Raw genomic sequence first — 21,345 nt, 5'->3', positions numbered from 1 at the left:
TAGGAGTGAAAATCACACTCCCAGAGATATGTGAAACTGCTCAATATGTCACTGTGGCTGTGTCTATGTGTATTTTGCACTTTATGCACATAGATTTACAGTTACTTAAATATATACTGATTCAGGGGATATGTTGTTATATATGTAGATTCTGATTCAGGAATGACTGAGGAATGAAACAGAGCATACAGTATTAGAAATAAACAGTACAGCAGATATTGATTTGATATTGGATGTAAACTATTTTTACATCTTCTCACATTACTGCAAAGCCAGTAGAGGAGCAGGCTGAGAGCCTGAACGTGATGATATACACCTTCAAAAGCAGTTCTACCATAGATGTGAACGGTTAGACACATTCACACAGAAATCTATCAACTTCACCTATTGAAAAGAACTGAGACCTGACAGTGTCTGAGATGTGGGAACTATGAAGAGTCACTGGGTAATTAAAGTCAGCTGGCAGACAGAAGCAAATTTTTTTTAATTGTTTGGGGCTAGAGGCTGAATCAGTGTCTACACAGTATGGTGCCCAGGGGTGCTACTTCAGCACAGATAATGAGCCTTAAATTTTTCAAGTATGTCTACCCTCCAGAACTCTCCCTTCTTGAAATGATGGAGGACATTAACTTAGAGACTGACAGCTCAGAATTGTTCTGTCAGAGTCATTTTACAGTAAACAGTGTGAACTCTTTTTACATAACACTGTCAGCTTATTATAATGACTTCAAATGGTTGAATAAACATTAGGGGCATCTCACTGATGGTCTTTTACAGCCCCTTTGGCTTAACCTACATGGTTGATATCGATGTGATAAGGGAAATTATTTAACTTATCAGTATAATATGTGGACATAACATTTTTAATAGTTTGTATATACTGTACAGTGTCTAGAGTAATATTTAGCTGTTAATTCTAGGCTATGATAGGTGATGATATAGATTGCTACAGCCTATAAGATGTGATATTGATATATGGGAATGATATATAGGTTTAACAAGATATCTATGGTTGAGAAAACCATCTCTGCAAAATGTCAATTTAGGAGCTTTTGATTGTGTCCCATGATCTCCCACAGGAGAAGGTGTTTGTCAAGAAATCTAATGTTCATGTTTTAATTTTTTGTGAGCTCTTTGTCTATGTTGGCCTACAAGCTGAACCTTTATTTTTTGATTTTTATTAGATTTTATTTTGATTTAAACTTCAGCTTTTAAGCAACCATTCGACAAAAAGTCAGCCAATAAAATTAAAACTTGAACATCTACATTCCATTAAGCAAACTTCATGTGCCAATGAAGATCAAGGATACAATCAAAAGCTCCAGAACAGCTATTGTACTAAATGGACGTTGTGGTGACACTGTTTTATCAAATGCTGTTTCCAAAGTCAAGAATGAACTTTGAACCTCAAATTATCTATGATTACCTTCTTTGATTCACTAAAATTAAAGCCTGGTGCCAGTGCCACCCACAACTCAGCCTGAACTTCTTCAAATATGAAGGTGTGAAAGGTTCAAGGAAATTGCCACTTGAATGGGTAATCAGGCATATTTTCTCTTGCTTCACCTCTAATATAAAAGCATGCAATTATCCATATCCTTACATAACCTTCTCCCTTAAGTGTGGGCCTTTATCTGTGTTGCACTAGAGAAAATTTAGCATCATCTAATTATGTACAGTGTAATTTCAGCAGGGTTCGGTGTTAACCAAGTTAGGGATTTGCTTCAATTTAGATCTTCTGTAATAACACATAATTTGAAAGAGCAATGAAGAAGATAGTCAGTGAGTTAATGTTTGTTTAGTACAACATGTCATCCAATTACAACAAAGCAGAAATAAATTACAATGCTGTTAGATCAGGTTAGTCTCTTTTAGCATTTAGAATACATTTCTACATTAGAAGCTGAAAACTTTGTTTGGAGCTGTAATCAAATCAGTGTGACATTAGCAATATCCCTTTCAGAAAGAATGCAAGAGTTAACTTGCTTCTACAGACTGAGACTTGACATTTGTCATGAGGCTGTTTTATATATTTATAAGCAAGCTGAAACCTTGATGTTTCAAAAAAAAAAAAAAGCACAGTGACATGTGATTAAGCAGTCACCGTCAGGAGTGAATAGCCATCTGGAAATAGCTACAAGTAGGTAATTAGTGCTGAAAAAACAGGCACCTTTCCAGCTGTGGCTGAAAAAAATGTCGAACATATTAAATGTCTCTCTGAGGCCCACAGCATCAGCTGCTCATTAGTAGTTAATGGAGAAAGGTTTTACTTTTTGACAATAATGGATATCTTTAATTTTGCTCAATTTTCCCTGAATCAATATGCAGTCCTGTTGTACAATACAACCCTTATGTGTTAAATTTAACAACCTCTCTAAATACACTTACCACATGATTTATGAGACAAAAACACACACAGAAAGTCAATACTTTGCATTACCTTTCCATAACAGCCCTTTACAGATAGAGTACCTTGGGAAAAACATTTGAATATGAGTCAACAGGTGTCATAGTCCCAGGCTCTAGGAAACTGGGAATTCTTGTAATTTCTTTCTTAAAAGACACTTATGCACATAATATTATTCATCAACCCTTTGGTGTATCATCTGAAAGCCAGAACCCACTTGAAATCTAAAATGAATTTTGTCACAATTATCTTCCAATTGCCCATTGAGACCAACTCTTTTGGATACAGAATTGCAGTAATGACGAAAATGGATCCTGCCAGTCTAAATCACGTTGCAATTTATCAGAATAGACAGAGCAAAGAAATGAGGAGAAGAATGGTGATGTTAAATAAGGAAGAGGATTTTGAAATGTTGGCCACTGGACAAGAAAGATCTAATTAATGTACTAATCATTAAACATTTTGCAACAAAGAATCTGATACAGTATATTCTCCTGATTTGTGAGTGTGTCTGAGATGATGTGCGAACCCATCCATAATGAAAACCAAATTGACATTGATTTACGCTACATGTCAGAAAAACAGAATAACAAATTAGCCAAATTTCAGCTGTGATACAGTGAGACAGTTGTTATCTAAGCTAACAAATTCGCATCACTTAAAAGTACCTTGTGGATTATTTGACCACTAGTAGCGCTATAGAGCAATGTTTTTATAAGTGGGTCCCCACATTTGTTTGTATCGTACACATGCGAAAGCGGCCCAATTTACATCTTGCCGTTGGTTTTCATGTAGTTGGTGGCGGTAATGTGCCAACAAATGTAGCAATGCACCAACAAAGGCAGTGAAAAAGAAGCTATCAAGCAAACATGGAAGTAAACAATATGGGATTTAAATTTTTTTAATGTTTTAAGAGGATGAAAATTTGCTCACGTTTGTTAGTGCTCAAGGATACACACAATGCATTTTGGTGAGAAACTCCGCAAGGCACCTTTAATCAGGGGTAGCAAGTGATGTCATGGCCATCAACTTGTTGTTATAGATGAGATGAGATCCATGTGTTGCCTTTAAAATTACCTTTGTAACTTCCAAAAAAGATCTTAAAATTATATGTCTAGTGCAATTACACACTGCTACAGCTCTAATAGGATCTTTTTGAAGAGGACAACTACGGTCACCTTGTGAAAAAAAGTCAGAATCACAGACTGTGGCGACCAATGACAGCTCGACAGATGGAGGGGAGCTGGCGTCAGTACAACGTCCAGATGATAAATTAATTGACAAGACAAAGACATTTTTCAGCTCCACTTAGGATCAGCACCATTTAGCAAGGTCTCTGTCCACATAATTCTGCCATCATGGCTCAGTGTTCGCTCCACTGTACTGTTGTGAAACAGCTGGAGCAAACAAGAATCCCAGTTTTAAGAAGAGCTTGACTGCTGTAAATACATGTGAATTAATCTGAAAAAAACTGTTAAAATGGCTCCTCAAAAATAAACCCAATATTTGCTGACTGAAATGAAAAATCTATTTTCATGTTTCATCCCTTATGGCTATAAAGGTAGTTGTACAAGGCTTATTGTTTGCTCTTTCATGGCGTGCCAATGCTGTAATCAGTGTGGAATATTGGCAATTATAATGGATTACAATGGTGAAAAGCTTTCACATCAGTAAACAGTAATAAAATGTCCATAGAAACTTCTCAAACCACTCCTGCAGCTTAAAACACAACACTATGGCAAAAGTTCAAGGCTTCTGTGTATTTCATGTATTGTGTTAGAAATATGACTGAAATCTAGAAATTACACAGGAAAAATATTTGTGGGTCATCCTTCTGACCTGTCATGCAGAACGAAAATATTAAATCACTGAATATGACAGTTACATATGGCTTAATTTATTTAATTTAAGTTTTTAAAGAGATCACACTTCTTTCACATTACTAACAGATGCCTACTCCCTGAATCAGAATAAATCATTTCCCTTAAATCCCAGTGAGAACGAAACTGGGAAATCCATCTCAATTAATCTGGCAGTTTCCACATAAGAGGCTTCTCCTACTTTGGAACATATAATAACGGCATGCTATATGAACTTCATTTGTCCATACAAATCAGTCAGCGTCATTTCATTCTAGACAGAATGAAATGAAATGGCTGCTTCACTTTGATAACACATATGGTTTTACAAACTCATTTTGGACATATGCACATTTCTTTGTCTATTTTACGTTTGATTTATTCGATTTATTTTGATTGTATTTGACATGTCCAGTGATTGGGCACAGAGTGAGAGACCACTGAACAACACTGCATTATCACAATAATGTAGCTGATGATACCAACGCTGTCAACACGTCTGGTGTAAATGTGCAGAAATAGTTGCTGCATATACAACGCAGCTTCATTGAGAACAAACATGGATTTTCCAGTTAACTTGCATCGAACAAACCGAGATAGGGAGTGAAATAAAAGTTTTTTAAAAAGTAATTATATAATTCACATCTCTGTACCTTGTTATGTGTCGTGTTTGTTGCATAGAGTAAGCAATGCAACACATATCAAGGAGCCAGAAACTGCACGAGGGACTTAAGAGAACTTCCTGGTCTCATTAAAAAACAGTGTAAAATGAACAGAGACAAATTTGGTACCAGAGTTGGATAGTTTTAATGAACAGTCTCATTGCTTCATGTAGCTAACGGTGCCATTCTGGGGCCCATTTCATTAAATTTGTGATATGTGTGACAGCCCTGGGCCTGCTTCAGCTGTCTTGGTGTTTTGACCATCTTGCAGGTTAACCGGTGGGCAGGGATTTGCTCCCAAGCTCTGTAAAAGCTCCTCAAAAGTCCCCTCTGACTCTGTCCGTGAGCTGCATTTGTGTTTCTTTTCTGATCTCCAGCATCCTCACACCAGAATCTTCACACATCCTCTCACCTGCAAATGACTACTGTCTACCACAATCCCGGTGCTTTTCGCATTTGGGATTATTTTTTGTCCCTCCAATTAGGAGCTGGGAGTGAGCCATGCGAGCGGAGATTTGCAACATGATATCATTAGCTCTCGCTTTTTGAACAGGTCATGATGCAAGTCCAAGTTTGTTTCATCCCATGGTTTTATCAGACACTGTTTACTGCAATGGGTTAACAAATTCAAAAATGCAAGCTTGGGTCTTGTGCAGGGAACGAGTGATTAAGTGGAACCCAGCAACAACAGACCTATTTCAGTTCATTAATTACACCTGTGTGACTAGTGGGCTTTGCCCTTATACACAGCCCGCTGACACAGCAAACCTAGCTAAACAAATCTTAAGCTTTTCAAAATGAGGGCTTGGCTCAATACAATGATTGATATGGTTAGGCTAAACAAGCAACAGCTCAGAACACTAGAATCCAAACTAGACAAGCAGCAAGAGATAACGAATACACAGTTCACAGCCTTGAGAGTAATTAAAGATCAGACAAGACAAAGAAGAAAATGGCAGATTTTTCTTGCCACACAAATCAAAAAGAAGAAAAAAAGCAGGAGACAGGTCGGTCGAAGGGGACAAAAAAAAAGGTTCTAGCAATAATAGGAAAGGCTGCTGTCAGTGGTATTCCTGAGGGATTTGATACAAGTACTGAAGAGGTGAGCACTGCAGTGCTTGCAGACAGCAAGGCCTACGGACTGCAGTCCAGGCACCTGCACCTCCTGCTCCTGATCACCGGCACACCTGACGTTCATCGTCCAATCAGTCTCCACAGTCTATCTACCAGGCTCTACCACACTACCAGTGCCAGATTGTCTCTGTATACTTGTACGATACCTTTGTCATGGCGCCTACCTTGACGAACGTTAAGTTGTAGTTACTCACTATTGTTGCCTCTCTTGTACCTTTGTCTGTCTCTGCCACAGAGCTATTCCCTACCGGTGATCACAGCCACACTACACAAGCCAGCTGCCTTTCCAGTCCTGCCTGCCTCACCATTTGAGACAGCTGCCTTGCCGGTTCTGCCAATCACGCTATACGAGCCAAGCCAGAACCTACACTCACCGTCTCCGTCCCCACAGCCTAGCTGTTTCTTCTAGGACCGGGCCTACTATGTCCTCTCTGGCTACAGTGGACTACACCGGATTCGCCGCTCTGGAAGAGCTCATATCCACCTGCGATTGCTTGCAATGTTGTAGTACGACTTCCTTGTGTTCTGCATTTGGGTTCTTAGATTGTGCACTACGACACCTCTAACTCCTTCTCCACTCTGAATCACTATTTTCATTATCTGGCACTGAAATTTACCACTTCAAACAGATGTTTCATAACACCAAGCCTGTCACTAATTATGCTGATTCTACTTTCAGGGCTGTAGGGGAGAGAGCCTCCAAATCTGTCTGGACAACTCTAGTCTTCAGATGCTCCACTACTGACATGCTGTGTTTATGGGCCGTACTGTACCACTCCTCAGCCTACTGTGTGGGTTAACTACCGCCATGAGATGAGTGGCAGTCTCCAATGGTGGCCTGCAAAGTGGAAAAGGGTTTAATTTTGTATTGTGGTAAATGTCCAACACACATAAAAGCGGAGAGGCAGTCATTTGTAAAACATGACTCCATCTGCAATCTGAATGTACACTGTACTTGCAAATTATTGTTGTTAAATGGGCTCCAGAGCAAAAAAAAAACCTCTTCTCTCACTAGCATCATAATGACAGCTGCTAATTATAGCATGTGCTGTGCCCACCCTCTGGTTTTTGTTTTGTCTCATCCGCTCTCTTGTGTGACATGTACAAAGTTATTTTTGCTTGCTAGTTGCTTGTTAATTTCCCAGAGGTAAAGTAAGCGGTTTCCTTGCATTAGCTAAATGATCATTGGATGTTATCATTTCTATTCAATTAGATGAAAAACTCAGAGTAAAGAGCAGCAGAAGTGAACTAAAATGCTTTATAATATCTGGAAAAATGATAACCACACAATCAACCCACCGTAACAGCAGGGGATGTAAACAGGAAGAACAAATACAATTTCCTGGGCATAGACCATTTTCTGATTGGTCTAGGTCACATAAGGTTCCATTGTTTATAAGTAATTCAAGATCTATTTTCCCCTTGCCATCTCACTCTGTTAATGGCTTTCTGTCCAAATATCTTGGCTTATACATACAAAAAAAGGTTTTCTAGATAAAACATCTACTGGTCAAGGGTAGCAGCATTATCCTCATTTTCCTCTTAATTTTTCTAGTTAATTCAAATGAGTTATGAAGCAAACAAGCAAAATACTTAAATTAGGGTAACAATTATTCAATTACAACTGATCTGAAATGTAAAATATAATTTCCTCTTTTATTAGCGTTAAAGAATCTTCTGTCTTCACTCACTATCTCGAGAGATTAAGCTGAAAGCCGCAACATCCTTGGGCTGCTCTCCACTTATTCAACTTTACTACAGCTGTAAGAAAAACTACTGCAACAAGGGCACAGTAGGCAAGTCTGTATCAGATGCTTCAACAGAGAATAAAGACAACTGTCAAGCCTTTGTTACAGCAGAGTAGGAACTTCTTACATATACTTGTTGCTGATATGGTGTGATATCAAAAGGACCTTAATACTAAAACAAAGTTTTATTCATCAAAAGTCAAGTAAAGCACCTGTAGTGAGAACTGAATCATACAAGTAAATCACAATATTCAACTGCATCTTAATTCACACCATAAAAAATAACCTACCAACATGCTAACATGCCCAATTCCAGACAAACCTTAAACAGACACAATGAATCTTAAATTAACATTCAAGTAAGTCAGTAAGTTATCCATTGTGTGGTACTAATTAAATAAAGAACTTAATAAAACTCAGCATGTCTCCCCACAACAAAGTTACTCTGGCTTAGGATAACACCTGTTAATACCAGTCAAACATGCCAACTATGCTAACCCTCCAAGCATTTGATTTTTATGAGGGAGTGAGCAGGTGATTAGTCAGTCAGGGAATGCTAATAAATAGTGTTTATTAGCACAGGGATTACACAGGGATACAGTTTCAACACAGGCCTCTTGAGCGTTGGATTTTTATTAAATTTACAATATGGAACTTTATGTGAAGGAAAAGGCTTTAGAACTAAGCACCTATTGGTGCTATCGCAGTTCAACATAAAATACCCTCTGTGAGATCAAATACAACAGAACACAAGAGAAACCCAGACATACAAGGTAACTACTGTATAATAGTATAGTGTTATGAAAAGATATTGTGCAACATATGCTATGCATATTTTGTATATTTTATTCTCTTGTTTAGTGTTGATATTCTAATTTTGCTTTAGATGGGGCGAGCGAGGGATTGTATTTATAAGAAATCTAAAATAAAATACATTTAAAAAAACAATAAGTAATCACCTGTCAGTCTCCATGGAAACATGGTTTAAATTTAGAAAAATAACAATAAAATGCTAATAGGGAAGAGAAAACCTATGCATAAAGACAGTGCAAACCTGATCTTTCTGTACATACTGTACACTGGAAGGGTAATGTCTAGTTGGGTTTAGCAGGATTCTAGTTTGTGTGACAAATAATACTCCATCCAAAGCAAAAGATCACACTCTGACTGTAAAGTATGACTTCAAACCTCTGCTTTCCCTCTGACCTCATACAGTACATTCGTTTATCTCACAGTCACATTCTCACAGATCTGTCAATTGAGGCTGAAATTGGTTAAACTATGGCACTGCAGAGACTACAAATCACCTGCTTTTGTCACTTTGTCTGGCAGACAGGAAGCCACAGCGTCCTTAATCTATAGCTAATGGTGTGAGTTTCAGTATGAGCACTAGAGAGCAGGATAGTGACCCTGGGGACGCAGAGGGAAGGAATCCAACATCAGTCTTCATTCAGAGCAGGGTCAATGAATGCTAAAAATAAACACATTAAACTGACAGTGACAAAATACCACAGTTTCAACTATGCACCTGTAGACACCTCTTTACAAAGGGGGAAGCTACAGTACTTATTGTTAAGACTTACTAAAGATTTGTTGATCCACTGTGTACTTTATAATATGCTGTACAAATGATGGAGAGAGGATAACAAGCTTAAAAGTCAAAACTACAATGCTGTCAGGAAATCATATGCAAAATCATGATAAAATATTAAAATACTTGCCTGTCTTGATAGAAGGTTCTGCAAACTCTAAGTTAAACCGGTTCATTCCTTTATAACATTAACCTCAGACCAGTCTTATATCTGATGTGATTGAATAAGGTCTGACATCCATGTTGCCATGTCTGCTAAATATTTAATTAGCTCAAAGGCTACTATTTCTAGTACACATGCATGCAGAGGGTCTCGGTGCTCTAAGACTCAGACGGCTCTATTATTATCTGGTGTGTCTCAGTGATGTGGAAAAACAGGATTATAACCAGACTATTTGTGTTCTTGCAAAAAAACTGTGTACTATTTAGCTTTTGTTAAACGTTCAAAGTCACTCTAGAAAGGAATAATCCTTTGGAGGACAGATATATATCTAAACTCAAATCACAGATATGCTGAATTCATACTAAACCTTATTCAAAATATGAAAATGAACACATACAAAGGATAGCAGAAGTAAACACTGAAAGGGATTTCTTGGTAGGGAACTGATCAAAGACGGGAACTTTGTAGTAATTAAATTCCCATTGTGAAAACTGCTACAGTATAATGGGGGGGCGGTCTAGATTGCGATATTTGTCCACCTCTGTTTATACTGTACATATACGACCATCATGTCCCTGTTGGGCAAATTCAACTTAAGGTCATTGTTTTTCTTTGTTGATGCAGTTTGTCTGTATTGGGAAGTAACGCATTGCTTAGTAACACGCTACTGTAAGGTTGGGACTTTTTTCAGTAAAGAGTAGTGTAAGGGATTACATTTTGAAATTCAGTAATTATATTACAGTTACTAATCACTACTTTGACATTTGGTCAACTTGTTCGCTGTCTTACCGGGTGGTGGATGAAATTAATGACAGTTTGGTCTGTTAGCTTGGCGCAGGGGCTTGAGGTGGGGGGAGCCGGTTAGCCTCTGCCAAACGAGGAGACTGTAATTCCAAAGTTGTTTTATTTATTGTTGTATGTTGTGTGTTCTTCGATGGCTTGTTAACGTTAGCCACTGGTACATTCAGGAGTCCCCTAGTTTGGTTGGAGGGTATTGGTGGGTGTGTAACTGTGCAGCTGAGGTCTTTGACTTCTGCAGAGCTTTGTGCAGTCACAGAGGCTAATTTAGCTGCTGGGTGGTTAGTAAACCACTGCTTGTTAAACCACAACGTCTAATTTTCTGTCTCTGCAGGTTTAGAAATGACTGGGCTGAGTTACGAAAGTAAAGTAATGCATTACTTTTGCTACTGAGTGATTAGTAAAGTAATGTATTTACTTTTTCAATGAGTAATGTGTACTTGTAAGTAACTTGCCCAGCACTGTTTGGTATAGTGTCGTGAATTTTGAGACCTTGACATCTCGGATAGTTTTAGTTTACCAGTGTACTTTTGTGACACAATTCATGAGAATATCTGTTCATAGGGATTTAATAATCCTCCATAAATCAAACTGCATCAGTGCATAAAAGATGTGCACAAAACAAAACATTGCTGCCTAAAAATCACACTGCTGTCTTATTTCACTTATTAGGTACAGTTAATGTTCTGTTCTGAGGATTACTCTGAACATCAACCTCATGCTGAGAGCAGGAGTTAGAGGACTGGAGACAGAGACAGACTGTGTGTTTGTGTGTGTGTGTGTGTGAGAGAGAGAGCGAGTCAGACTGTGACAGATAGGGCCGTCGACAGGGAAGGTGAGTGAATTATTACACAGAGACCAAGCTCCGTTACTCAGCTATTGTTTCTGATGCAAACTTCCCCACATTCAAAAATCTCAGGTTTTCACTAGATATTCCAGAGACTGTCATCTATTTTTCTAAGGAAATTAAACAATACATTTCCAACAGTGTTGGCTGCTTGAGAGAAGCTAGCACATTGTGTTGAGAGCATGAGTTTTAAAAGAAAGGCTGGCGAATGGCCAACAAGTCATCTGACGTTAATCCTGAGTGAGAAAGAGTGCAAAACAAAATCTAAATATCTCTGGTTATATGTTGCCTACTTTATAAAGTTTTCTAGTCATATCTAATACAATTATTTCTAAATTGTACAATAACAATTGCTCTTAAGTATGTAATTTGTAATTTTATAATCTATATATGTAGATCTTATTACTACAATACACATCTGCTATCTCAATTATTCAAACATTTCCAGAGTTCCAATTTGGTTTCTTGACAGCTTTTTATATCATGAAAGCTTGAAAAAGTGCTTTACGATACAATTATTAGGTACTAGTGCAGTACTTCTAGCAAACTAGACTCTATACTATTTGCCTTTTTCTACAACAAAGCCACACAAATCCAAAGCTCTCCAAGCTTCACACCACAAATGCTAAACCTGCAACACTCCACATCACATGTGACTCCACTCCAGGGACACTGCCTATTATTTCCAACACAACACCTGCTTCTGTTGCAACTTGTTCCACCATGATTTGTAAGTCTGCTGCAGCCAGTCAAGGCACAGAGAAAGGCAACATCGGTTTTATTTACGGAGGGTTGCTGGTAAACAAAAGTGCAGGTGGGTGCAGACTCAGGAGAAAAAGTGCTGGCAGCAGGGTGCTGCCCTTCAGCTTGCCATGACCACCCTTCACTCTGGACCTCAGGTTACGCTGGCATACAGCATATGAAGGTCATAGTACACCTCTATCACAAGAGGAATAAAACACCACTGATAAACAGTTGATACACAGTTTCACCAACTAAGCCATGTTAAATAACTCCACTCTGACTAGGTGCTGATGAGGTGGTGATTGTACTTCCTGTCCTCTCATCCCTCTTGGCACTGCCTGGGAACTAAAATTTCAGGCATACTTGTTTCATGCACATTGAGCTGCCATATTCATTTTGCACATTTCATTCAGGCACATTCCAGGCAAACAGTGCAGTAGAATGAATGTATGAGCATGCAGCGTTTTTGCAAAAAGCTGTGGAGAGGAGCTGACATACGTTACCTCAGTGAGTGGATTGAGGACTGGTCGTTGGGTGAGAGTCAAAGATCATTGCCAGTGCCATCTGTCAAGCAGGTTGGGTACAAAGGAAGTAGGACCAAGTGTCCCTCTCCCTCCTTCCTGTGCGCCTCTCTCGCTTCACAACAAAGTCAAGTGTTACATTAGAGGAGAGAGCCGTACTCCACAAGCGGGGGAATCCTCTGTCAGACTGAAGCCAATCTGAAGCCAGTTTAAATCCCCAATGAGAAGATGGAAGGATGCACCTCCCTTTTCCTGTGGAATCGCGACTTGCTCTTGCACTATCTGCCACTGCACAAAGCCCTCTCTCTGTTTCTTCGGTCTCCTCTGCTCTCTTTCGCTCTCCTTCCTGATCCTGCTCCACTCACTCGCTCACTCCACTCTGGCATGCATTCTTATCCGCTGTTGTTCAGGCACACACACACACACACGCACACTGTACTGTACACACAAACATATGCAAATAACACAGACACATAGACAAAAAACTCCTGTCAGCTTCTTCATGGAGTATTTTTCTAGAAGCTAGTTGGTTACTCCCTGCTGTAACACAGTGGAACATGCGTTTCTGTGTTGTATTCCTATTACTGGCATATTCTCAAACAAAGCACAATATGAGGGTCAGAAAATGGAAGCTCTTTCGGCTATGAAAAATATTTGGTTCTTATTTCTGCTGTAATTAAACTGGATTATATTCATCCCTTGCTTTGTGGATGACAAAAAATGACACACATTCAACCAGAAGCAATGTGTGTGGAGGGATTCAGACAGAATAGAGGATGCCTCTGCTGTGATGTAAAAATGGATTTAATGAATAAAATGAATCTTTCAGAATGAGTCACTGTACAGTAAGACTTGCAAATCCTATTTCCCCATGATCACATGAAAAAATGGGCTACATTGTGTGTGTGCGTGCCTGTGTGTATAAAGCTACCATACACGTGATTGGATGGTCTCTATAGATGTTCTATTTTGAGCCTTCAGTCATAATGCACAACAGAAGAAAGAGGACAGCAAGCCGCTATTAAGAGAATCTCCGAGAAAACGACACCCCCCGCTCCTGACAACACCTCCCTATCTCTTTTTCCATGCTGAAAATCTCTATGTTTTAAGGGGATAACAGCAGGAGGGAGGGAGGGACAGAGTTGTCTAAGGGATATAAATAGTGCTGGAGTGACCTTAGCCATTAGCAGGTGGTGGGGAAAGGTCCAGCAGCTAACATAATGACAGGTAGCTACACAGTAGACTTGGAGACTGGACAAATCACTCGAGAATTAATTTTTTAAACATGCTTTAGAAAAAAAACAAGGAAAAAAAAACCCACACACAAAATTTGCATCTATGCCCACATATGTGCACATGGACAAACACACATACATTAATATCTGCCCTTGTCCCGTTGGCCTCACACTGCACAGTGATAAATATGCAAAGAAAGACAAAGAAAAGTCAACAATTCACACAATAAACTATATGTAAGTAAAATCCAATAGAGTAAGCAAGCATAGTCATAAGAATTTCAATTTTGAAATGTACGTAAAACCAGCCTAATGAAGCTGTAATCAAACGAGCCTTGAAATTCATCCAAGAATTAAAACACCACAAACAATTCATTGTGATTAAAAAGTAAAGCTAGGCAGCTCTAATCTGTAGATTAGCTCAAGATTTAAACACAGATGGAAGTCACCTGCCTGCAGTCTTATTGCCAACAGGCAGCTAGAGACCAATAAGGACCAAAACCCAAACATTACATTCTATTAATACTATTTTGCCATTATCAGAAAACCCTTAAAAAGCAGTTTTTAGGTGTTTTTGCAGTATAGTGCAGTAGTTGAACACAGAACCAAGTTGAAATTGAAGGTTCAATTAAAATATAACTTACTGCTCTACAGCACTTTTCCAAACCTCTCCTGGAGTTCCCCTTGTCCTGCATGTTGATCTGTCCCTGCCCCAACATAACTGATTTAAATGATCAGCTTGTTATCCAGCAGCTTCAGGAGTTCATAACAAGTTGATCATTTGAACCTCTTCAAACACTGTTTTGAAGAGGTCTCTATGCAAAATTGCTGCGTAAGATCTGCTGGTATCCATTATGTACCTACAATAATGAGCCTGCCCTCTTTCTCTCTCTCTCTTCACTTTAGAAGGAAAGACATGTTACAGCACCATGCCAACCTGACCATGAAACAAATGTCAGTTTGATCCAGCCCCTTTGTGTGGCAGATGCTTCAGGATAAAGATACACCAGCACATCAACATTTTGATTGTCTCAAAGTTTCTAACATGCTTGTGTTTTTTTATTCTATGCATTAGTACTAAAATATCTATCTTATACCATCTGTCATGCTAATATACTAAAAAGTCAGTTTAAAGTAAATTACACAAATTAGTCTTAATGAGGTACAGCTGATACAAATGAGAGGTCTGTTAAAAGGTCTCCAGTGGAGTTTACATTGTAAACTAATGATGTCCCGAGCCCATCCTAAGTATGGGTATCGGGTCCGATCCGGACAATTTTAAAGGATCTGTATCGGCTAAAATAAAGCCGATCAAAATCCGATCCTTTCTTTACTGTACTCTAATGTGTTTTGACCACATCAGTTTGCTGGTGTTGCCTTCCTTAATGACAGCTGGGCTCTACAGTGCAGCATTTCACTGCATATGACAGTGAAAACTGTGTGAATGTGCCAAAATTAAACTTGGCTGTTGTTTGGTTTGTGTGCTCTCTGCAAGCCGGTGTCTGTATTCTGCCAAAGATTGTTTATGAGGTAAAAGAAGCATCACTCTTTAACACCGCTGTACAACCGCGAGTGAACTTTTGTAGTGTTTTTGTTAGCTGATCGCGTCACATCAGTTTAAGGAGTAGCAATCTTCCTGTTTAACTTCCGGTAATATCATATCGATAATTTTAGATTATCAATTTAGTAGTTTTGAACCAGTACCTTCATTATTTGCATCAAGTAGCTTGTGAAAAATAAGGTGTGTCAGATTAAGTAGGCTAAAGCTGTTATTTCAGTGTGTCAGATTTAATCAACATTTAGGTAAAACAAAAGAAATGCCAAATATCTGCTAGCCACAAATATCATAGGATATGGAAGATATTATAAATAATAAATATAATAAACAATGTTTTCCTGCCCACTGTAATATATCTGTAAATGCCCTTGTGGTACATTTTTAGTGTACCTAAAAGATTTGTTATTAATACCAAAAACACATTGGCCATTACAGAAGATGAATAACTTGCTAGCATATTTTGAGGCAAAACATCTGGTGAGAGTGAGTCCTGCCCAACTGGGACCACGGATGCACTATCAGCGGATGGTTCCTCTGCATTTCCAGTGTGTAATACCAGCATTCTTAGTCTAGTGAGCACCAGCTCTTTTAGAAAATCTCAACATTGAAATCAGCAGTGGTTAGTTCCACTCATTCAAATGCATAACAAACCCTCATATGTATGTTCAAGAGCAGGGATGCCAATATTATGGCAGTGGAGATAATAATAGGAACACACTTCAACACAATGATCCTGCAATAGATGCTACCTATATTAAGCTTTTAATGCTCTTTTTTTTTGTCTGGACTGTTAACATATAGAAGCTTTGGCTCAACTCTGTGGTATAGTTTAACTCCTCTTTACTCATATGTACTGTATGTAGCTCCTCAATGCAAGAGCTCCATCCATTTTAAATAAGCACTAAGTACAAATAAGACTCCATCTCATCCGCCCTTCTGAGTGTCACTTGGTGGTCCACAATAAGAGACAATGGCTGATCATCATCAGTCATTCTGTCATTTGATTAGTGCATTGGTCTTCAGTGATGCTGCTGTGATGTCTCTGATGGAAGACTGTATATTTAAAGTTGCATTAGTGAATATTTTATATAATAACATTAAATCAAATTAGAACATGTATGTATGTAAAAGGGGCTACACATACTAACAAACACACAAAATTATCACCCAACTCTAAACAAGTTTTTAAGCCTTTTTTAGTTTTCTGTTTTGGTTTTATGGACCCACACATTGATTGTATGTTTCAGCCACAGCACTCTCATCACACACGTTTCCACAACAAAAGAAATTTGAATAAACTGACTGTATGCAGAGTACCAAACAGCAGACAGATAAAGTTAGCGACTATCTGCTTAACAGCTGTTTTAGTGATGAATACATTATGCAGTCATCTTGATCAACGGCTACCTTTCAGCACCAACCTATTCAGCAATATCTCTTTGGCAATAGGTAGCGATTTCTTACTTTCTTTTCCTACTGTCTAGGCGTCCAATAATGTTCAGTTTGTATCAAAAACAAACTCTCCGCCGCCATTTTTTGGAAGTGGAGAAACATACGTTCGATGCATTTACATCAAGACAAAACGCAGCCAGGAAGTCATCAGGTTAAATTGTTTACATGGTACAATTTTTCTTTTGACTGGTTTATGAAAAGGTTTTAAAATTAAAATTAAAATTAAATTAAAATTTCAAATGATTTGGGCCTGTTTATTTTGATTGAGGTGTTTATATGGAGCATTTTTATTCTGTATGGGCTTTTAAACCAATTATAATCAGAATATTAGGCTATATGTAAACATGGCTACTGTGGTGGAATTTATAACTCCACCACAACACATGCCACAAAGTCATAAAAATGGCCTGTCAGTCTCATGGAGGATGGCCAATCCGCTCTACTTTCATGGGAAGCCCCTGCTATACCAACGGAGCTAAACTAAAAAAAACAAACCATGCAAGCTCATAGGACCTTTGCAGCTATGCCCCACAACTCATGTGCTTTGCATTTTTGGAGGGGTTGCAGCTTAACATTTAAAGATTCAGCACTAAAGCAAATGTCTTGTTCAGTTCACATAAATGAGCCAATAATTATCCTCATTGACTTAATAGAACTGAGTGATGAATGTGACCCCTCTCCATTTTTAATACCCTCAATTCAACATCACATTTGAAAGACTCCAGCACTGTAGAGAGTGCTCAACATAACCTCTCTATCTCCAAAGCAATGAAAGAGGGAAGCAATAGTAAGAGGATAATTAGAGGAGAGGTGAGGGAGATAAAAATCATCACACGGAGGAACATATTGTTACAGAGTGACACTTTATTCCACCCTCTCTTCTTCTCTTTGTCAGCAAGGGAAAAAACAATATTATACATTCAAGAAGGATTAGTAAAATTGATCCTACTGCATGCACACTGAGGATAAAATGATGTACTTGACTTTGATAAGGCAGCTGTGTGGACGTGCTGCACATATGACACAAACTGGTATTTGGTGTTAATACAGGTATAATCAGGGACAGAACAGGCTGATTCCTCTCAGGGTGGATGAATGGTGTTTGATTACAGAGGAGCCATTATCAGGTTTAAGTACATGGGCTTATGGGCTTACATAAATGATAGGTGTCCCATGGTATTAAATAATTCAGATTGGTATCTCAGCTGGGTAGTAAATGAAATTCTGTACAGTATGTACAAGAAAAGGGAATTGGTGGTTTGTACATGTCATGTCATGATGGTTTTTGAATAATATCATCTATTTTATCATCTATCATCTATAGCTTTGTGCCACTGTGTCATTTAATTCAACAATCGTCTATCATTTGACACAACGGCATCCACAAAATAAATGGACTGGGATTGCAGGATCCTAATTCTAGGACAGCTGTTTACTTAGACTGAGAAATACAAGGCCTTAAAGGAAGAGTTTGACATTTTGGAAAATACACTTATTAACATTCTCACTGAGAGTTAGATGAGAAGATCAATACCACCTTTATATCTGTCTGTTAAACACTAGGCTAAAGCCAGGCACCAGTTAGCTTATGTGAGAATTAAAAGTTTTAATGAAGGTTGCTTGCCTATTATATTAATACCATGTTGAAACTTTTTTACACATATACACACATATCAGAAAGAACATCATGTACTGAGGACAGTATGTATTGTAATGACCATGAGAGGAAAAGTATCAGTTTTGGGGAACGAAGCAGAGACTTTAGCAACTTACAAACAGAGGAAGTGTAGGATTCCTCCACTAGGGCGCTGTCTCCACACGAAGGGTGGAATCGTGTGCCAAGAGGCTGGAACCAGCCTGTGCACCACCGAAGTGAGAGCTAAGTCTAAACCACAGCTCCTCCCCACCTCTGTAGAAACCTATCAGATAGTTGTACATTTTCATTTAAAACTCTGTGTAATGTTAAGAATAGCATTCTTTTTTAGGATGATGGCTACAGATTAACAGCTTGCTGACTGTGGTTTTCTGAATAGAAAAGATCCTTGTACAAGATGCTTTTGATCCTCCAATTCTTTAATAAATGCCAAATTAAGGAGTAGCTTCTCTCCAGACTTTTCTTTTGCAAATAAACGAACGCGCTGACACTTACCGTAGCACAAAGACTGGAAACAGGGGAAGCCGCTAGCCTGGCTCAGACAAAAGATATCAAATTCAACACCTCTAAAGCTAATTAAACTGTTATACCTCGATTGTTTAATCTACACAAAAACCAAAGTGTAAAAACGCAAATTTGCAGTTTTACAGGGGGTAATCTAAGGGCTATTTCTTGGTCGTGACCAGTAACTTCCCAGAATCTCCACTGGTTGCCTGCTAACTGCTCCTAGCACATAACCACCCGTAAAACATCAAAACAAACGAAATATAACATGTTAACTAGTGAGCTTTAGAGGTGTTGGTAGGTGGATTTTATTACCTTTGGACAGAACCAGGCTAGCTGTTTCCCCCTAGTTCCAGTCCTTGTGCTAAGCTAAGTTAACCAGCTGCTGGCGAAAGCCTTATCTTTAAAAGGATGAATGAGAGTGGTATCTATGTTGTCATCTAAGTCTGTGCCAGAAAGCAAATAAGCGTATTTCCTAAAGGTACGGCATGAACATGACCGTGTGTTGCAAGAAAGCAGTTACTCAAAGTGAGGATAGGTGAAAAAAGGAACTTCAAAAATAAAGTTAATTGCAGTATACTGTATATACTCACTTGTGACGCTTTTGTATGTGCGTTTTTTGTGGTGTCTGTGAGCAGGTGTAAGTCTGTATGTGATGACCCGTGTTAGAATAGCATGATTGTCCACTGTTGGTTTGATTTGTTTCATCTTTCTTATTATTCCTTGGGAATACATCAGATCAATACAATAAAATAGCTTTATTTATTTACACACATGGGATGAATATAGCAATATAATACACAAGTGTAAAACAAAAGCATTATAATATCATAGCTGCAGTGTGATAAACAGACCTGCCTTTAATATTTTAATGTCCAGCAATATAGTTTTTTCTCAACAGCAGTGTATGTGCACACAGATTCTGAACAGCAAGATTAGTTGCCAACGGCAGCAGTATTTTGAGTTTTACTTTTGTGGTATAATTGCCAGAGAGCTGTGAGGGGAACAAGACAGATGGTTCGTCAATATTTCATATGCGTTTGGGGTGTATTGTTATTTTGGTTGATTCATGGGAATGCAATGGGATTATGACTTGCAATTGAGTGACATTCCCATAGGGCTTTGCTGATATTATGGGCTCATTAAGTGTGAAGATATCTTCTTCATGCATAGCTGCTGAAAACTAGGCTAAAGTTTGCAAACGCAATTCTGGGCTTTCACTTCCTTTAAATAGGCATCTTTCATATCTTGTTCTTAATTCCCATTAATAATCCAAAACAACGAAGCAGCAGAGCATCTCTCCACTTACAGTCCCTGACATGTCTGTCCCCTGTGAGTGCTGCAAAAAGGCAACTTTTAATGTTAATTTCCCACACTCTACTTAACCTTGGGAGCTGGTCCATGAAACAGTCTGTGGTGTGTGTGTGTGTGGTTGTGCTCTAGTGTTGCACTGACTATCAGAGATGTCAGAGATGTGTATGGCATTACTCTTTGGCCTGCAGCTGCAACATCATTTAACTTGTCTGACAGTCTTGGCAGGACCCTGACCTGACTTATAATAAATTTTGAGGATAACCTGAAGGGTAACCTGTCCTAGCTCTTTTACTAAATAACTTAAAACCTTTTCATTTATCTTTAGAATTTGCAAGATTGTAACTTTCTGAGGCTGCTTGATTGTTCATAAATATTTGCTCGGTATTTCTTAGCAAGTAAGAGTAATGCTATTATGCCACCATGTGGGCAGTAATCTACACCACACTGAATTATATGGAAACCAACAATAAATACTGAACATAGAATATGAACACTAAAAATGGGGGATGTAGGTGAGGTTTGAATAAAGTTGGGTATTTTATTCATTTCTATGTAAGTGGTTAAACATTTTTTAAATGCTACTATTGTAATTCTTCCTGAGGATTTTTAAAAGTATATTTTCTTCTAAAAATACTGTTTTTCTCACTTAAATGTGACAGAAAACCTTATTTGCTATACAACAAACCTCCCATGCAAAACCCACCTTTGATGATTAGCTGGAACACCTTTAAGTAATGTTGTTACTGGTGTTACTTCTATATGTTGCTCAGAAATGATCCGAAGCATATTGTTAGGTTACAGACATCCGCAGTAAGTGGTGTGAAGTTATTATACTGTTCTGGCCTTCTACCTGATATTTATTGTATTTGGGGTGGTCTATAATCAGGATCCGTCCAGTGTGCTGGAAAGATGATAGGTTTAATTTAAACATGGGTGGCACCCACGAAAATTGCCATAATGGAGTATATAGCAGCTTTGTCCAAATGGAAGCTTTGAGAAATGAAATGCACTTTTAGGAACCTGTAGCACTTTAAATGTGAACTGTGTGTGTGTGTGTGTGTGTGTGGGAGGAGTCTCTTTAAGTTATGACATTTAGGGCCTTTACTGTTTATATTTCTTATGTTTTGTACTTTTATTTATATTTTGTCTTTAAT

The 21,345-nt window shown here is 38.4% G+C and overlaps 1 protein-coding gene across 11 annotated transcripts in view; it reads right to left on the bottom strand.

The window, feature by feature from the left end:
* gramd1bb (GRAM domain containing 1Bb) overlaps window positions 1–21,345 on the bottom strand; it is a 124,721-nt gene that overhangs the window by 91,753 nt on the left and 11,623 nt on the right. For 3 of the 11 annotated variants that reach the window (XM_044201575.1, XM_044201574.1, XM_044201573.1), the window contains exon 1: window positions 12,457–12,768. The exons of 1 other annotated variant lie outside the window; for it this stretch is intronic. The gene's annotated coding sequence lies outside the window, so the exon portion shown is untranslated. Of the gene's footprint in view, window positions 1–12,456; window positions 12,771–21,345 lie in introns of those variants that run through there. 7 more of the 11 variants (XM_044201578.1, XM_044201576.1, XM_044201570.1 and 4 more) reach the window with 6 other exon arrangements.

The sequence above is a fragment of the Siniperca chuatsi genome, linkage group LG7 (genome assembly GCF_020085105.1).
Source record: "Siniperca chuatsi isolate FFG_IHB_CAS linkage group LG7, ASM2008510v1, whole genome shotgun sequence".
NCBI lineage: Eukaryota > Metazoa > Chordata > Actinopteri > Centrarchiformes > Sinipercidae > Siniperca > Siniperca chuatsi.
The sequence above is the reverse complement of the archived record's forward strand: the minus strand, read 5'-3'. Positions and strand labels throughout refer to the sequence as shown.